The sequence below is a fragment of the Cherax quadricarinatus genome, chromosome 57 (genome assembly GCF_038502225.1).
Source record: "Cherax quadricarinatus isolate ZL_2023a chromosome 57, ASM3850222v1, whole genome shotgun sequence".
In the NCBI taxonomy this organism is placed as follows: Eukaryota; Metazoa; Arthropoda; class Malacostraca; order Decapoda; family Parastacidae; genus Cherax; species Cherax quadricarinatus.
The window spans coordinates 10,098,466-10,115,965 of NC_091348.1; the positions used below are offsets into that span (position 1 = coordinate 10,098,466).

The 17,500-nt window shown below is 40.2% G+C and overlaps 1 protein-coding gene across 5 annotated transcripts in view; it reads left to right on the forward strand.

The window, feature by feature from the left end:
- Window positions 1-17,500, forward strand: part of Tmem63 (transmembrane protein 63) — a 249,443-nt gene that overhangs the window by 140,556 nt on the left and 91,387 nt on the right. The gene's annotated exons all lie outside the window — the stretch shown is intronic.

A 17,500-nucleotide genomic window follows, 5' to 3' on the forward strand; every position in this document is an offset into this window, starting at 1 on the left:
CCACCTAGTCAGGTCACATCCATTGAAGGAAGAAGCATGACATCAAACCTAGTAGCACAAGCTAGTCAGGTCCAACTCACACCCACCCACACCCACTCACACATTTATCTAACCTATTTTTACTTTCCTCTTAAAATGTGAGTGTTAATATGACATGACATCAGTAAATCACTAGTGTTTGTCACGCTATTTGCTCTAGCTGGCTCTCAATTAAACTGGTGCTCCCACAAGGTACCAAGTGGTCACCGATTTTTTTTATAGTGCGCACATTGAGTGCACAGAGCCATTCTTTCATGTCTAGGCGAATCAGACCCATTGTGCAAAATTTGAAGGAATGAAAAATAAAACGTTGATCTATGTTCAAGGCACTACGCTTGCAAACGTAGATCTATGTTTGAACAGTGTAAGGGTTAAACACGAAAACCAAGGGTCCACTGTAATGTATATCCAATTAATCTGTTTCAGACATCCAAAAGTATTATTATAGTATATTAACACACTGGCCGATTCCCACCAAGGCAGGGTGGCCCGAAAAAAGAAAAACTTCCACCATCATTCACTCCATCACTGTCTTCCCAGAAGGGTGCTTTACAGTTTTTAAACTGCAACATTAACACCCCTCCTTCAGAGTGCAGGCACTGTACTTCCCATCTCCAGGACTTAAGTCCGGCCTGCCGGTTTCCCTGAATCCCTTCATAAATGTTACTTTGCTCACACTCCAACAGCACGTCAAGTATTAAAAACCATTTGTCTCCATTCACTCCTATCAAATACGCTCACGCATGCCTGCTGGAAGTCCAAGCCCCTCGCACACAAAACCTCCTTTACCCCCTCCCTCCAACCTTTCCTAGGCTGACCCCTACCCCGCCTTCCTTCCACTACAGACTGATACACTCTTGAAGTCATTGTGTTTCGCTCCATTCTCTCTACATGTCCGAACCACCTCAACAACCCTTCCTCAGCCCTCTGGACAACAGTTTTGGTAATCCCGCACCTCCTCCTAACTTCCAAACTACGAATTCTCTGCATTATATTCAAACCACACATTGCCCTCAGACATGACATCTCCACTGCCTCCAGCCTTCTCCTCACAGCAACATTCATCACCCATGCTTCACACCCATATAAGAATGTTGGTAAAACTATACTCTCATACATTCCCCTCTTTGCCTCCAAGGACAAAGTTCTTTGTCTCCACAGACTCCTAAGTGCACCGCTCACCCTTTTCCCCTCATCAATTCTATGATTCACCTCATCTTTCATAGACCCATCCGCTGACACGTCCACTCCCAAATATCTGAATACATTTACCTCCTCCATAGTCTCTCCCTCCAATCTAATATCCAATCTTTCATCACCTAATCTTTTTGTTATCCTCATAACCTTACTCTTTCCTGTATTCACTTTTAATTTTCTACTTTTGCATACCCTACCAAATTCATCCACCAACCTCTGCAACTTCTTTTCAGAATCTCCCAAGAGCACAGTGTCATCAACAAAGAGCAACTGTGACAACTCCCACTTTGTGTGATTCTTTATCTTAACTCCACGCCTCTTGCCAAGACCCTCGCATTTACTTATCTTACAACCCCATCTCTAAATATATTAAACAACCACGGTGACATCACACATCCTTGTCTAAGGCCTACTTTTACTGGGAAATAATCTCCCTCTTTCCTACATACTCGAACTTGAGCCTCACTATCTTCGTAAAAACTCTTCACTGCTTTCAGTAACCTACCTCCTACACCATACACCTGCAACATCTGCCACATTGCCCCCCTATCCACCGTGTCATATGCCTTTTCCAAATCCATAAATGCCACAAAGACCTCTTTAGCCTTATCTAAATACTGTTCAATTATATGTTTCACTGTAAACACCTGGTCCACACACCCCCTACCTTTCCTAAAGCCTCCTTGCTCATCTGCTATCCTATTCTCCGTCTTACTCTTAATTCTTTCAATAATAACTCTACCATACACTTTACCAGGTATACTCAACAGACTTTTTTTTTTTTTTTTTTCAACAAGTTGGTCGTCTCCCACCGAGGCAGGGTGACCCAAAAAAAAGAAAGAAAATCCCCAAAAAGAAAATTCTTTCATCATCATTCAACACTTTCACCACACACACACATTATCACTGCTTTTGCAGAGGTGCTCAGAATACAACAGTTTAGAAGCATATACGTATAGAGATACACAACATATCCCTCCAAACTGCCAATATCCCAAACCCCTCCTTTAAAGTGCAGGCATTGTACTTCCCATTTCCAGGACTCAAGTCCGACTATATGAAAATAACCGGTTTCCCTGAATCCCTTCACTAAATATTACCCTGCTCACACTCCAACAGATCGTCAGGTCCCAAGTATCATTCGTCTCCATTCACTCCTATCTAACACGCTCATGCACGCTTGCTGGAAGTCCAAGCCCCTCACCCACAAAACCTCCTTTACCCCCTCTTTCCAACCCTTTCGAGGACGACCCCTACCCCTCTTTCCTTCCCCTATAGATTTATATGCTTTCCATGTCATTCTACTTTGATCCATTCTCTCTAAATGACCAAACCACCTCAACAACCCCTCTTCTGCCCTCTGACTAATGCTTTTATTAACTCCACACCTTCTCCTAATTTCCACACTCCGAATTTTCTGCATAATATTTACACCACACATTGCCCTTAGACAGGACATCTCCACTGCCTCCAACCGTCTCCTCGCTGCTGCATTTACCACCCAAGCTTCACATCCATATAAGAGTGTTGGTACTACTATACTTTCATACATTCCCTTCTTTGCCTCCATAGATAACGTTTTTTGACTCCACATATACCTCAACGCACCACTCACCTTTTTTCCCTCATCAATTCTATGATTAACCTCATCCTTCATAAATCCATCCGCCGACACGTCAACTCCCAAGTATCTGAAAACATTCACTTCTTCCATACTCCTCCTCCCCAATTTGATATCCAATTTTTCTTTATCTAAATCATTTGATACCCTCATCACCTTACTCTTTTCTATGTTCACTTTCAACTTACTACCTTTACACACATTCTCAAACTCATCCACTAACCTTTGCAATTTTTCTTTAGAATCTCCCATAAGCACAGTATCATCAGCAAAAAGTAACTGTGTCAATTCCCATTTTGAATTTGATTCCCCATAATTTAATCCCACCCCTCTCCCGAACACCCTAGCATTTACTTCTTTTACAACCCCATCTATAAATATATTAAACAACCATGGTGACATTACACATCCCTGTCTAAGACCTACTTTTACCGGGAAGTATTCTCCCTCTCTTCTACATACCCTAACCTGAGCCTCACTATCCTCATAAAAGCTCTTTACAGCATTTAGTAACTTACCACCTATTCCATATACTTGCAACATCTGCCACATTGCTCCTCTATCCACTCTATCATATGCCTTTTCTAAATCCATAAATGCAATAAAAACTTCCCTACCTTTATCTAAATACTGTTCACATATATGCTTCAATGTAAACACTTGATCTACACATCCCCTACCCACTCTGAAGCCTCCTTGCTCGTCCGCAATTCTACATTCTGTCTTACCTCTAATTCTTTCAATTATAACCCTACCGTATACTTTTCCTGGTATACTCAGTAAACTTATTCCTCTATAATTTTTACAATCTCTTTTGTCCCCTTTCCCTTTATATAAAGGGACTATACATGCTCTCCGCCAATCCCTAGGTACCTTCCCCTCTTTCATACATTTATTAAACAAAAGTACCAACCACTCCAACACTATATCCCCCCCTGCTTTTAACATTTCTGTCATGATCCCATCAGTTCCAGCTGCTTTACCCCCTTTCATTCTACGTAATGCCTCACGTACCTCCACCACACTTACATTCTGCTCTTCTTCACTCCTAAAAGATGGTATACCTCCCTGGCCAGTGCATGAAATTACCACCTCCCTTTCTTCCTTAACATTTAAAAGTTCCTTAAAATATTCTCGCCATCTACCTAATACCTCCCTCTCCCCATCTACTAACTCCCCTACTCTGTTTTTAACTGACAAATCCATACTTTCCCTAGGCTTTCTTAACTTGTTTAACTCACTCCAAAATTTTTTCTTATTTTCATTAAAATTTCTTGACAGTGCCTCTCCCACTCTTTCATCTGCTCTCCTTTTGCACTCTCTCACCACTCTCTTCACCTTTCTTTTACTCTCCATATACTCTGCTCTTCTTATAACACTTCTGCTTTGTAAAAACCTCTCGTAAGCTACCTTTTTCTCTTTTATCACACCCTTTACTTCATCATTCCACCAATCACTCCTCTTTCCTCCTGCCCCCACCCTCCTATAACCACAAACTTCTGCCCCACATTCTAATAATGCATTTTTAAAACTATTCCAACCCTCTTCAACCCCCCCACTACTCATCTTTGCACTAGCCCACCTTTCTGCCAATAGTCGCTTATATCTCGCCCGAACTTCCTCCTCCCTTAGTTTATACACTTTCACCTCCCTCTTACTTGTTGTTGTCACCTTCCTCTTTTCCCATCTGCCTCTTACTCTAACTGTAGCTACAACTAAATAATGATCCGATATATCAGTTGCCCCTCTATAAACATGTACATCCTGGAGCCTACCCATCAACCTTTTATCCACCAATACATAATCTAGCAAACTACTTTCATTACGTGCTACATCATACCTTGTATATTTATTTATCCTCTTTTTCATAAAATATGTATTACTTATTACCAAATTTCTTTCTACACATAGCTCAATTAAAGGCTCCCCATTTACATTTACCCCTGGCACCCCAAATTTACCTACTACTCCCTCCATAACATTTTTACCCACTTTAGCATTGAAATCCCCAACCACCATTACTCTCACACTTGATTCAAAACTCCCCACGCATTCACTCAACATTTCCCAGAATCTCTCTCTCTCCTCTACACTTCTCTCTTCTCCAGGTGCATACACGCTTACTATAACCCACTTTTCACATCCAATCTTTATTTTACTCCACATAATCCTTGAATTTATACATTTGTAGTCCCTCTTTTCCTGCCATAGCTTATCCTTCAACATTATTGCTACTCCTTCTTTAGCTCTAACTCTACTTGAAACCCCTGACCTAATCCCATTTATTCCTCTCCATTGAAACTCTCCCACCCCCTTCAGCTTTGTTTCACTTAAAGCCAGGACATCCAGTTTCTTCTCATTCATAACATCCACAATCATAACAATTCATAACATCCCCATATAATTTTTGCACTCTCTTTTGTACCCTTTGCCTTTATACAAAGGAACTATGCAGGCTCTCTGCCAATCCCTAGGTACCTTACCCTCTTCCATACATTTATTAAATAATTGCACCAACCACTCCAAAACTATATCCCCACCTGCTTTTAACATTTCTATCTTTATCCCATCAATCCCGGCTGCCTTACCCCCTTTCATTTTACCTACTGCCTCACGAACTTCCCCCACACTCACAACTGGCTCTTCCTCACTCCTACAAGATGTTATTCCTCCTTGCCCTATACACGAAATCACAGCTTCCCTATCTTCATCAACATTTAACAATTCCTCAAAATATTCCTTCCATCTTCCCAATATCTCTAACTCTCCATTTAATAACTCTCCTCTCCTATTTTTAACTGACAAATCCATTTGTTCTCTAGGCTTCCTTAACTTGTTAATCTCACTCCAAAACTTTTTCTTATTTTCAACAAAATTTGTTGATAACATCTCATCCACTCTCTCATTTGCTCTCTTTTTACATTGCTTCACCACTCTCTTAACCTCTCTTTTTCTCCATATACTCTTCCCTCCTTGCATCACTTCTACTTTGTAAAAACTTCTCATATGCTAACTTTTTCTCCCTTACTACTCTCTTTACATCATCATTCCACCAATCGCTCCTCTTCCCTCCCGCACCCACTTTCCTGTAACCACAAACTTCTGCTGAACACTCTAACACTATATTTTTAAACCTACCCCATACCTCTTCGACCCCATTGCCTATGCTTTCATTAGCCCATCTATCCTCCAATAGCTGTTTATATCTTACCCTAACTGCCTCCTCTTTTAGTTTATAAACCTTCACCTCCCTCTTCCCTGATGCTTCTATTCTCCTTGTATCCCATCTACCTTTTACTCTCAGTGTAGCTACAACTAAAAAGTGATCTGATATATCTGTGGCCCCTCTATAAACATGTACATCCTGAAGTCTACTCAACAGTCTTTTATCTACCAATACATAATCCAACAAACTACTGTCATTTCGCCCTACATCATACCTTGTATACTTATTTATCCTCTTTTTCTTAAAATATGTATTACCTATAACTAAACCCTTTTCTATACAAATTTCAATCAAAGGGCTCCCATTATCATTTACACCTGGCACCCCAAACTTACCTACCACACCCTCTCTAAAAGTTTCTCCTACTTTAGCATTCAGGTCCCCTACCACAATTACTCTCTCACTTGGTTTAAAGTTCCTATACATTCACTTAACATCTCCCAAAATCTCTCTCCTCTACATTCCTCTCTTCTCCAGGTGCATACACGCTTATTATGACCCACTTTTCGCATCCAACGTTTACTTTAATCCACATAATTCTTGAATTTTACACATTCATATTCTCTTTTCCTCTTCCATAACTGATCCTTCAACATTACTGCTACCCCTTCCTTAGCTCTAACTCTCTCAGATACTCCAGATTTAATCCCATTTATTTCCCCTCACCGAAACTCCCCTACCCCTTTCAGCTTTGTTTCGCTTAGGGCCAGGACATCCAACTTCTTTTCATTCATAACATCAGCAATCATCTGTTTCTTGTCATCCGCACTACTTCCATGCACAATCAAGCATCCCAGTTTTATAAAGTTTTTCTTCTTCTCTTTTTTAGTAAATGTCTACAGGAGAAGGGGTTACTAGCCCATTGCTCCCGGCATTTTAGTCGCCTCATACGACACGCATGGCTCTTTTCCACTTCCCCATGGACAATAGAGGAAATAAAGAAGAACAATAGCTATTTAGAAAAAGGAGAAAAACCTAGATGTATGTATATAGTATATATGCATGTGCATGTCTGTGAAGTGTGACCAAAGTGTAAGTAGGAGTAGCAAGATATCCCTGTTATCTAGCGTATTTATGAGACAGAAAAAGTATAAACAAAAAATACATTTTATAGACAATAACTATATTCCACGGCTTATTTATCTATCATAATTCATCTAATATGACATAATAAACAATATTAATAACATAGAAACGTGATATATACTCTAGAATGAATAAAATATGTCATTACGTATGTGAGGAGCAAGTGGTGGTGGTGTTGGGTTTATAAGAGCCACTGAGAGCATAAGCTGTACATATTAGTGGTAGTGGAGGCAGCAGCAGAAGCCACCAACACTTCACACAAGCAGTGTACATAATTTATAAATAAGATATATTTACACTAATTTATAAATAAATACATGTGCATTTACACTTTATAAATAAGAAATATTTGGAGATGCTGGCATTGGTTTAGGGAGGAGGAAGATAGGCAGGGCAGCATATGTTTGTCAGTGGTCCTATATACTGTACCTCCAATAACACTGGAGAAGTTAGTCTCATTTCATCCTTTTTCTTTTGCTTAATCGCTTAACTTACTTGCTACACTTTATCGCTGGCTGGCGCCATAGCCTTTATAAACTCCTGCTGCTTTAGTATCGTACATATCGTAGAATCACTGAAGAAGGCACATTCTCCCCTCTCTTTTCCTCCTCCACTTTGGTACTTTGCTATGAGTTTTTTCTTGAATTCTGCCGTGTCTCTCACCTTCTTTATCAATGGGCTGGCACTAGCAGCTTTCTTTGGTCCCATGGTGGCTTATTTAGCAGTCACAGAATAAACAATTGCATAAAACAATGAATTATTATTTCCTTGCAGGAAAATATTCACTCACCAAGAAACAAAAAGAGACTGCCTCAGAATAAGTGTGCGAGGCTTTGTGTGTGTGCTGCACTCAGACAGGTACCGTACCACCGACAAGAACAGAGGAAAGTAATGAAAACTGAGCCAATATTTTTATGAAAATGTTGGCGATAACTGAAAGTCACGAAAATGAGAGCCCAACGAAAAGTGAGGGTCCACTGTAATAATAATTATAATAATAATACATACGTATAATAATAATAATAACGAGGAGCATCAGAACGCCGCCAATAGTTGGTGCAATGCTCGGTTTACCTTTCTTTGGAAGCATTTCTCATGTTTTCCTTGCATTTTGTACGGTTATTTTGCCAAATTTCTTTTTTCTAACCATGGGTCCTAAGAAAGTAAGTGTAAAGGACAGTGCTCAGAAGAAAAAGAGGATGATGTCCATGGAATTAAAGCATGAAATCATAGATAAACACAAACGAGGTGTGTGGGTTGTGGGTTGAGGGGGAAGCTCACTTGCTACTCTGATTTTGGCTCGTAACTCAGAGCAAAAAATCGACCGAGCGATGGCTCGTATCTCAAAAAACTCGTATGTTGTGGCACTCGTAAGTCAAGGTTCCACTGTATATATAAAACATGAAATAACTTTAAAACACTTGAAATCTTGGAAAGTTTCCAGGCATAATGGAAAGACGTAGTGCTCAAGGAGCTCACGGAGAATGTAAACAAACCAGGTGGGAGGAGCCGTATAGCGACTTTTGGTCATAATTTGAAATGTCCGTATCAGCGGAACATCATAAAGCAAAATGCCATAAAGCGGGGCCCTACTGTATACACTAATTATGGGATTCATAATTGCAGTGAACCCCCGCCATTCGGCAGCCATGACTTTCGGCAACTTTTTTCGCCAAAATATAGCTTCGCCGTTCGTGATTGGAATCATGATTCAGCAACTGCCCAGTACACGTCCGTCGTCAGAGCGCACACAAAGCCAGTCTCCCCCTCCGTTCACAGTGTGCCATTGTTTACCAGCAAGTGACCATCACCCCACGGGTTAATACGATACATTTCATAATAATCCATTGTTTTTTGTGCTTGCAACTGCTTAACCCTTTGTCTGTCACAAGCCCCTTCTGTCATTCTGTGTCGAAAAATTTTTGGAAAAAAAAATTATTTTTTATGAAATGATAGAGAATCTTTTCCTGGAAACCAAGCCTGTGCACATACTATGCACTTGGTATCTGCTGGCATGGGAAATCTGGAAAAACAGATGGGACGTGCAACTATGACCACCCTAGAAAATGCCATGCCCATATGACAACAGGAAAATGCAAACTCCCTTCCTGTAAGCTTTTTCACCCTGAACTGTGTACCTCTTCAGTACAGGAAAGACTGTGCTATAACTTAAATTGCCAGGCATACCATCTAAAGGGGACAAAAAGATACAAAACATCCAGGCCATGGGAAAACCTGGGTAGCCACAGCCAGGAAGGAAAAAAAACTGGCAGGAAATGGCAGAAATCGTACACCAAATCCAGTCATTCCTGGAGTGGAACCACAGTCGATGGCCTCCACTCCAAACCAACAGATACAGATACTAATGCCGGAAAAAAAATCCCCCCCCCCCAGTACCAACAATACCACCAGTCCGATAACATTCTTCTTTGCAAATATACAGGGTCTAAAGCCAGCAACAAACAACAAAATACCTTTCATCCGTGGACTGCTTGCAGAGGCAAAGGCAATGTTCGCGGCTTTCACTGAGACCCACATAAAGGATCACTTGGACAACGAAATATGGATCCCAGGATACAACCTATACAGATGTGACAGAGTGAACAGGCAAAAGGGGGGCTTGGCCTGTACATTGCAGAGTCACTTGTTTGCACAGAACTGCTTAATGCCTCAAATGATGTAGTGGAAGTTTTAGCAGTAAAGGTCGAGAACCAAAACCTAGTCATTGTGGTAGTCTACAAGCCTCCGGATGCAACATCCCAGCAATTCCAGGAACAGCTGTTAAAAATTGACCACTGTCTGGAAAATCTTTCAGCTCCTGCACCCAACATCTTGCTCCTGGGGGATTTCAGCTTAAGGCACCTAAAATGGAGGAATATAGCAAATAATATTGTTGCAGTAATAACACCATGAGGCAGCTCTGATGAAAACTCACACTCACACGAGCTTTTAAATCTCTGCACAAAATTCAATTTAAACCAGCAAATAATAGAGCCTACTAGACTGGAGAATACACTAGACCTCATCTTCACTAACAATGATGATCTGATAAGAAATGTCACCATATCAAAAACAATATACTCAGATCACAACATAATTGAGGTTCAGACATGTATGCGTGGAGCCCCAGACCGACATAATGAGACTAGTCACGAGGGAGCATTCACCAAATTCAACTTCAATAACAAAAACATAAAGTGGAACCAAGTAAACCAATTCCTAACCGATATAAGCTGGGAAGATATACTAAGCAACACAGACCCCAACTTATGCCTAGAACAGATTAACTCGGTTGCACTCGATGTTTGCACAAGGCTTATTCCTCTAAGAAAAAGAAGGAGTAGATGTAAAATAGAAAGAGACAGGCGCTCCCTTTACAGGCGACGGAAAAGAATAACAGAGCGGCTAAAAGAGGTCAATATATCTGAAATGCGTAGGGAGACACTGGTCAGAGAAATAGCAAGCATCGAACTTAAGCTAAAAGAATCCTTTAGGAGTCAGGAATCGCGGGAACAACTAAAAGCCATAAATGAAATCGAAAGAAACCCAAAGTATTTCTTCTCCTATGCCAAATCAAAATCGAGAACAACGTCCAGTATTGGGCCTCTACTTAAACAAGATGGGTCCTACACAGATGACAGCAAGGAAATGAGTGAGCTACTCAAGTCCCAGTATGACTCAGTTTTTAGCAACCCGCTAACCAGACTGAGAGTCGAAGATCAAAATGAATTTTTTATGAGAGAGCCACAAAATTTGATTGACACAAGCCTATCCGATGTTATCCTGACGCCAAATGACTTCGAACAGGCGATAAATGACATGCCCATGCACTCTGCCCCAGGGCCAGACTCATGGAACTCTGTGTTCATCAAGAACTGCAAGAAGCCCCTATCACGAGCCTTTTCCATCCTATGGAGAGGGAGCATGGACACGGGGGTCGTCCCACAGTTACTAAAAACAACAGACATAGCCCCACTCCACAAAGGGGGCAGTAAAGCAACAGCAAAGAACTACAGACCAATAGCACTAACATCCCATATCATAAAAATCTTTGAAAGGGTCCTAAGAAGCAAGATCACCACCCATCTAGAAACCCATCAGTTACACAACCCAGGGCAACATGGGTTTAGAACAGGTCGCTCCTGTCTGTCTCAACTATTGGATCACTACAACAAGGTCCTAAATGCACTAGAAGACAAAAAGAATGCAGATGTAATATATACAGACTTTGCAAAAGCCTTCGACAAGTGTGACCATGGCGTAATAGTGCACAAAATGCGTGCTAAAGGAATAACAGGAAAAGTCGGTCGATGGATCTATAATTTCCTCACTAACAGAACACAGAGAGTAGTCGTCAACAGAGTAAAGTCCGAGGCAGCTACGGTGAAAAGCTCTGTTCCACAAGGCACAGTACTCGCTCCCATCTTGTTCCTCATCCTCATATCCGACATAGACAAGGATGTCAGCCACAGCACCGTGTCTTCCTTTGCAGATGACACCTGAATCTGCATGACAGTGTCTTCCATTGCAGACACTGCAAGGCTCCAGGCAGACATCAACCAAATCTTTCAGTGGGCTGCAGAAAACAATATGAAGTTCAACGATGAGAAATTTCAATTACTCAGATATGGTAAACATGAGGAAATTAAATCTTCATCAGAGTACAAAACAAATTCTGGCCACAAAATAGAGCGAAACACCAACGTCAAAGACCTGGGAGTGATCATGTCAGAGGATCTCACCTTCAAGGACCATAACATTGTATCAATCGCATCTGCTAGAAAAATGACAGGATGGATAATGAGAACCTTCAAAACTAGGGAGGCCAAGCCCATGATGACACTCTTCAGGTCACTTGTTCTATCTAGGCTGGAATATTGCTGCACACTAACAGCACCTTTCAAGGCAGGTGAAATTGCCGACCTAGAAAATGTACAGAGAACTTTCACAGCGCGCATAACGGAGATAAAACACCTCAATTACTGGGAGCGCTTGAGGTTCCTAAACCTGTATTCCCTGGAACGCAGGAGGGAGAGATACATGATTATATACACCTGGAAAATCCTAGAGGGACTAGTACCGAACTTGCACACGAAAATCACTCACTACGAAAGCAAAAGACTTGGCAGACAATGCACCATCCCCCCAATGAAAAGCAGGGGTGTCACTAGCACGTTAAGAGACCATACAATAAGTGTCAGGGGCCCGAGACTGTTCAACTGCCTCCCAGCACACATAAGGGGGATTACCAACAGACCCCTGGCAGTCTTCAAGCTGGCACTGGACAAGCACCTAAAGTCAGTTCCTGATCAGCCGGGCTGTGGCTCGTACGTTGGTTTGCGTGCAGCCAGCAGCAACAGCCTGGTTGATCAGGCTCTGATCCACCAGGAGGCCTGGTCACAGACCGGGCCGCGGGGGCGTTGACCCCCGGAACTCTCTCCAGGTAAACTCCAGATGGTAATGACACCAAAAGTACGAAATTTGGTCGAAAACTCACGGAATTATGCTCCTGCGAAGTTAGCAGACTCGGCAACGTATACGCATGGGCAATTTTGCCGACTTTGAGCCCTGTTTTTGGCCAATTCCGTTGTTCCAGTTAACCAAACTCATAGCTGTTTCTTTAGAACTCCATTTTTTCTATCAGCTGAGTACAAGAAACCACTCATTTACCGAATTGAACTACCCAATAAAGTGGTCAGAAATTGGCAATTTGGCCAATTTCACTCAAATTAAAAAAGATGCCAATTTCAAAATAGGGTCCAAAATAAACAATGTAGACATTCTTGGCACTAAAATAAAATATCCTCTGTTCATTAGTCACATCTCTAGGCCCCTCTTATAGACCCTCACCTAACGATATTAATTGGTACCCGAGAATGAATATCGTTAGGCGAGTTTTTTAGCGTTAGCCGAGGCAAAATGTTAGTGTTAAAATGTATCGTTAGGCGAATTTAACATTATGCGATGCGTTCGTTAGGCGAGGGCCCACTGTATTACTATTGCTTTCTATTTTGATTTTTTATTCATACAAAAAAATACAAAATTTACTGTTATGCAGACTACTGCATTATTGTAAAAATGGTATAAATAATATCAGTGCACTAGTGAAAGAATATTAGACTCCCCAGTTGACGTGTATTGGATGTGTGGTGTGATTTGCTTACTCCTGAACATTGGTAAAAATCGAACATTTCCGCTACTTTGAGCTCAATTTCAAGGCCGTTTTCATCGTGGAACTAATCAAAATCATCTCTATTTCTGTAATATGTTTTCAATTTTATCATGTGAAATCATGAAAATGAGAATACAGCAATAAATACTACACGAAAATACACCTCAAAGTCGGCGTTTTAATCCAAAAAAACGGTCAGTTTTTTTTTTCCTCATTATGCACTGTGTGCTGCAGGATTTTTTTTATGTGGTGCACACTGACCACACAGACCCATTATCTCACATGTGGGCCTACCAGCTTTCTCCTGCTTGATTTGAAGCGACTAGAATTTATGTGTATTAATACGTCCAAAACACTGGCTCGTAAGACGTGTACGTAAGACCAAAACAGTCAAAGGGCTAATAAGTCACCATGGGCCCGAAGAAAGCTAGTGCCATCCCTTTGGTAAAGAAAGTGAGGAACGAATTCAAAAAAGAAATCATGGAAAAATATGCGAGTGGAGTGCGTGTTACAGAGCTTGCCAAGATGTATGGCAAACCCCATTCAGCCATCACTTTGATCGTGGTGAAGGGAAAGGAAATAGCGTGCTGTTGTTGCAAAAGGGGTAGATATGCTGATGAAAAAGAAATTGCAAACCCTTGAAGAAGTGGAGAGGCTATTGTTGGTGTGGATTACCCAAAAGCAGTTAGTAGGAGATACTATTATGCAGTCGATAATATGTGAAAAGGCAAGGCAGTTGCATGATGACTTCGTAAAGAAAATGCCTGCAGCGAGTGGTGATGTTTGTGATTTTAAGGCCAGCACAGGCTAGTTTGAGAGATTTAACCCTTTCAGGGTCCAGAGGCCAAATTTCAAAGTGTGCACCAGGGTCCAAGAATTTTAAAAAAATAATTTTATTTTTTCTTATGAAATGGTAGAGAATCTTTTTCTGAAGGCAATAAAACAAAAAGTACGAAATTTGATGGAAAATTGATGAAAATATGCTCTCGCGAATTTTGATGTGTAGCGATATTTACGCATCGGCGATTATGGCGACTTTGACTCCCATTTTAGTCCAATTACAGTATTCCAGTCAACCAAATTCTTAGCTATTTCACTAGTATTACTTCTATTCTATCGATTGAGCACAAGAAATCGCCAAGTCAACTGTTTCAACAATAAAATAAAGTGACCGGAAATTGGTAATTTGGCCAATTTAACACAAAGTTCAAAATATTCCAATATCAAAATAGGGTCCAGAATAAACAATGCAGGCATTCCTGGCACTAAACTAACATTTCCTCTGTTCATTAGTTATGTTTTCAGGCTTTACAAATGAATTCCATTTTAATTTTTTATTCATATAATGAATTTTTATTCAGACCTAAAAATAGAAGATTTGCTGTTATGCAATACTGTAATAATTGTATAAATAATATCACCACATTTGTAAATGTATATTAGACCCACCAGCTGTCATGTATAAAGACTTGTGAGGTCATTTGTTTACTCTTGAACATCAGCAAAAATTTAACATTTCTGCTAATTTGAGCTCAGTTTCAAGCCATTTCCAGTACTAAAACCAATCAAAATCATCTCTATTTCTGTAGTATATCTTCCATTCTATCAAATGAGACCAAGAAATTGCAAATACAACTATAAAAAACATATGGAAAAACACTGCTAAGTCGCTGTTTTAATCGAAAATTACTGTCTCAGTGTTTTTCTCTCATTATGCACTGTGTGCTGCAGGATTTGTTTTATGTGGTGCATACATACCACATAGATGTATTCTCTCATATCTAGGCCCAAATTTACTGCTCACAGCTTATCAGAGTGAGCTGAGCTCATGGCATAGATCTACGGTTTGGACCCTGAACAGGTTAAGAAACATAGTGGCATACTCAGTGTGGTATGGTAACCTCAGATAAGGACTTGGTACCTGAAGTTTTTATGGAAGGGGATTCCCCTTCCACTCAATAGTGCACTTTCATTCTCTCCCCTCCTCCCATCTTCCATCCACCCAGAAGTTTTCAGTAAAGGTCAGGGAGGTATACCATATTTTAGGAGTGAAGAAGAGCAGAATGTAAGTGTGGGGGAGGTACGTGAGGCACTACATAAAATGAAACGGGGTAAAGCAGCTGGAACTGATGGGATCATGACAGAAATGTTAAAAGCAGGGGGGATATAGTGTTGGAGTGGTTGGTACTTTTGTTTAATAAATGTATGAAAGAGGGGAAGGTACCTAGGGATTGGCGGAGAGCATGCATAGTCCCTTTATATAAAGGGAAAGGGGACAAAAGAGACTGTAAAAATTATAGAGGAATAAGTTTACTGAGTATACCAGGAAAAGTGTACGGTAGGGTTATAATTGAAAGAATTAGAGGTAAGACAGAATGTAGGATTGCGGATGAGCAAGGAGGTTTCAGAGTGGGTAGGGGATGTGTAGATCAAGTGTTTACATTGAAGCATATATGTGAACAGTATTTAGATAAAGGTAGGGAAGTTTTTATTGCATTTATGGATTTAGAAAAGGCATATGATAGAGTGGATAGAGGAGCAATGTGGCAGATGTTGCAAGTATTTGGAATAGGTGGTAAGTTATTAAATGCTGTAAAGAGTTTTTATGAGGATAGTGAGGCTCAGGTTAGGGTGTGTAGAAGAGAGGGAGACTACTTCCTGGTAAAAGTAGGTCTTAGACAGGGATGTGTAATGTCACCATGGTTGTTTAATATATTTATAGATGGGGTTGTAAAGGAAGTAAATGCTAGGGTGTTCGGGAGAGGGGTGGGATTAAATTTTGGGGAATCAAATTCGAAATGGGAATTGACACAGTTACTTTTTGCTGATGATACTGTGCATATGGGAGATTCTAAAGAAAAATTGCAAAGGTTAGTGGATGAGTTTGGGAATGTGTGTAAAGGTAGAAAGTTGAAAGTGAACATAGAAAAGAGTAAGGTGATGAGGGTGTCAAATGATATAGATAAAGAAAAATTGGATATCAAATTGGGGAGGAGGAGTATGGAAGAAGTGAATGTTTTCAGATACTTGGGAGTTGACGTGTTGGTGGATGGATTTATGAAGGATGAGGTTAATCATAGAATTGATGAGGGAAAAAAGGTGAGTGGTGCATTGAGGTATATGTGGAGGCAAAGAAGGGAATGTATGAAAGTATAGTAGTACCAACACTCTTATATGGGTGTGAAGCTTGGGTGGTAAATGCAGCAGCGAGGAGACGGTTGGAGGCAGTGGACATGTCCTGTTTAACCCCTTCAGGGTCCAAGGCCGAAATCTGAAGTGGTGCCCCAGTGTCCAAGAATTTTCAAAAAAAAAATTTTTTATTTTTTCTTATGAAATGGTAGAGAATCTTTTTGTGAAGGTAAAAAAAACAAAAAGTACGAAATTTGATGGAAAATTGGCGAAATTATGCTCTCGCGAATTTTGATGTGTCAGCGATATTTACGAATCGGCAATTTTGCCGACTTTGACTCCCATTTTAGGCCAATTACATTATTCCAGTCAACTAAATTCTTAGCTATTTCACTAGTATTACTTCTATTCTATCGATTGAGCACAAGAAATCGCCAAGTCAACTGTTTCAACTACAAATTTAAGTGATCGGAAATTGTTAATTTGGCCAATTTAACACAAAGTTCAAAATATTCCAATTTCAAAATAGGGTCCAGAATAAACAATGTAGGTATTCCTGGAACTAAACTAACATTTCCTCGGTTCATTAGTTATGTTTTGAGGCTTTACAAATAAATTCCATTTTGATTTTTTATTCACATAATGAATTTTTATTCACACCAAAAAATAGAAGATTTACTGTTAAGCAATACTGTAATAATTGTATAAATATCATCACCATATTTGTGAATGCATATTAGACCCACCAGCTGGCGTGTATTAGACGTGTTAGGTCGTTTGTTTACTCTTGAATATCGGCAAAAATTTAACATTTCTGCTACTTTGAGCTCAGTTTCAAGCCATTTCCAGTGCTAAAACCAATCAAAATCATCTCTATTTCTGTAATATGTCTTCCATTCTATCAAATGAGACCAAGAAATCGCAAATACAACTATAAAAAACATACGAAAAAACACTGCAAAATCGCTGTTTTAATCGAAAAATCATGATTTCAGTTTTTTTCTCTCATTATACACAGCGTGCTGCAAGA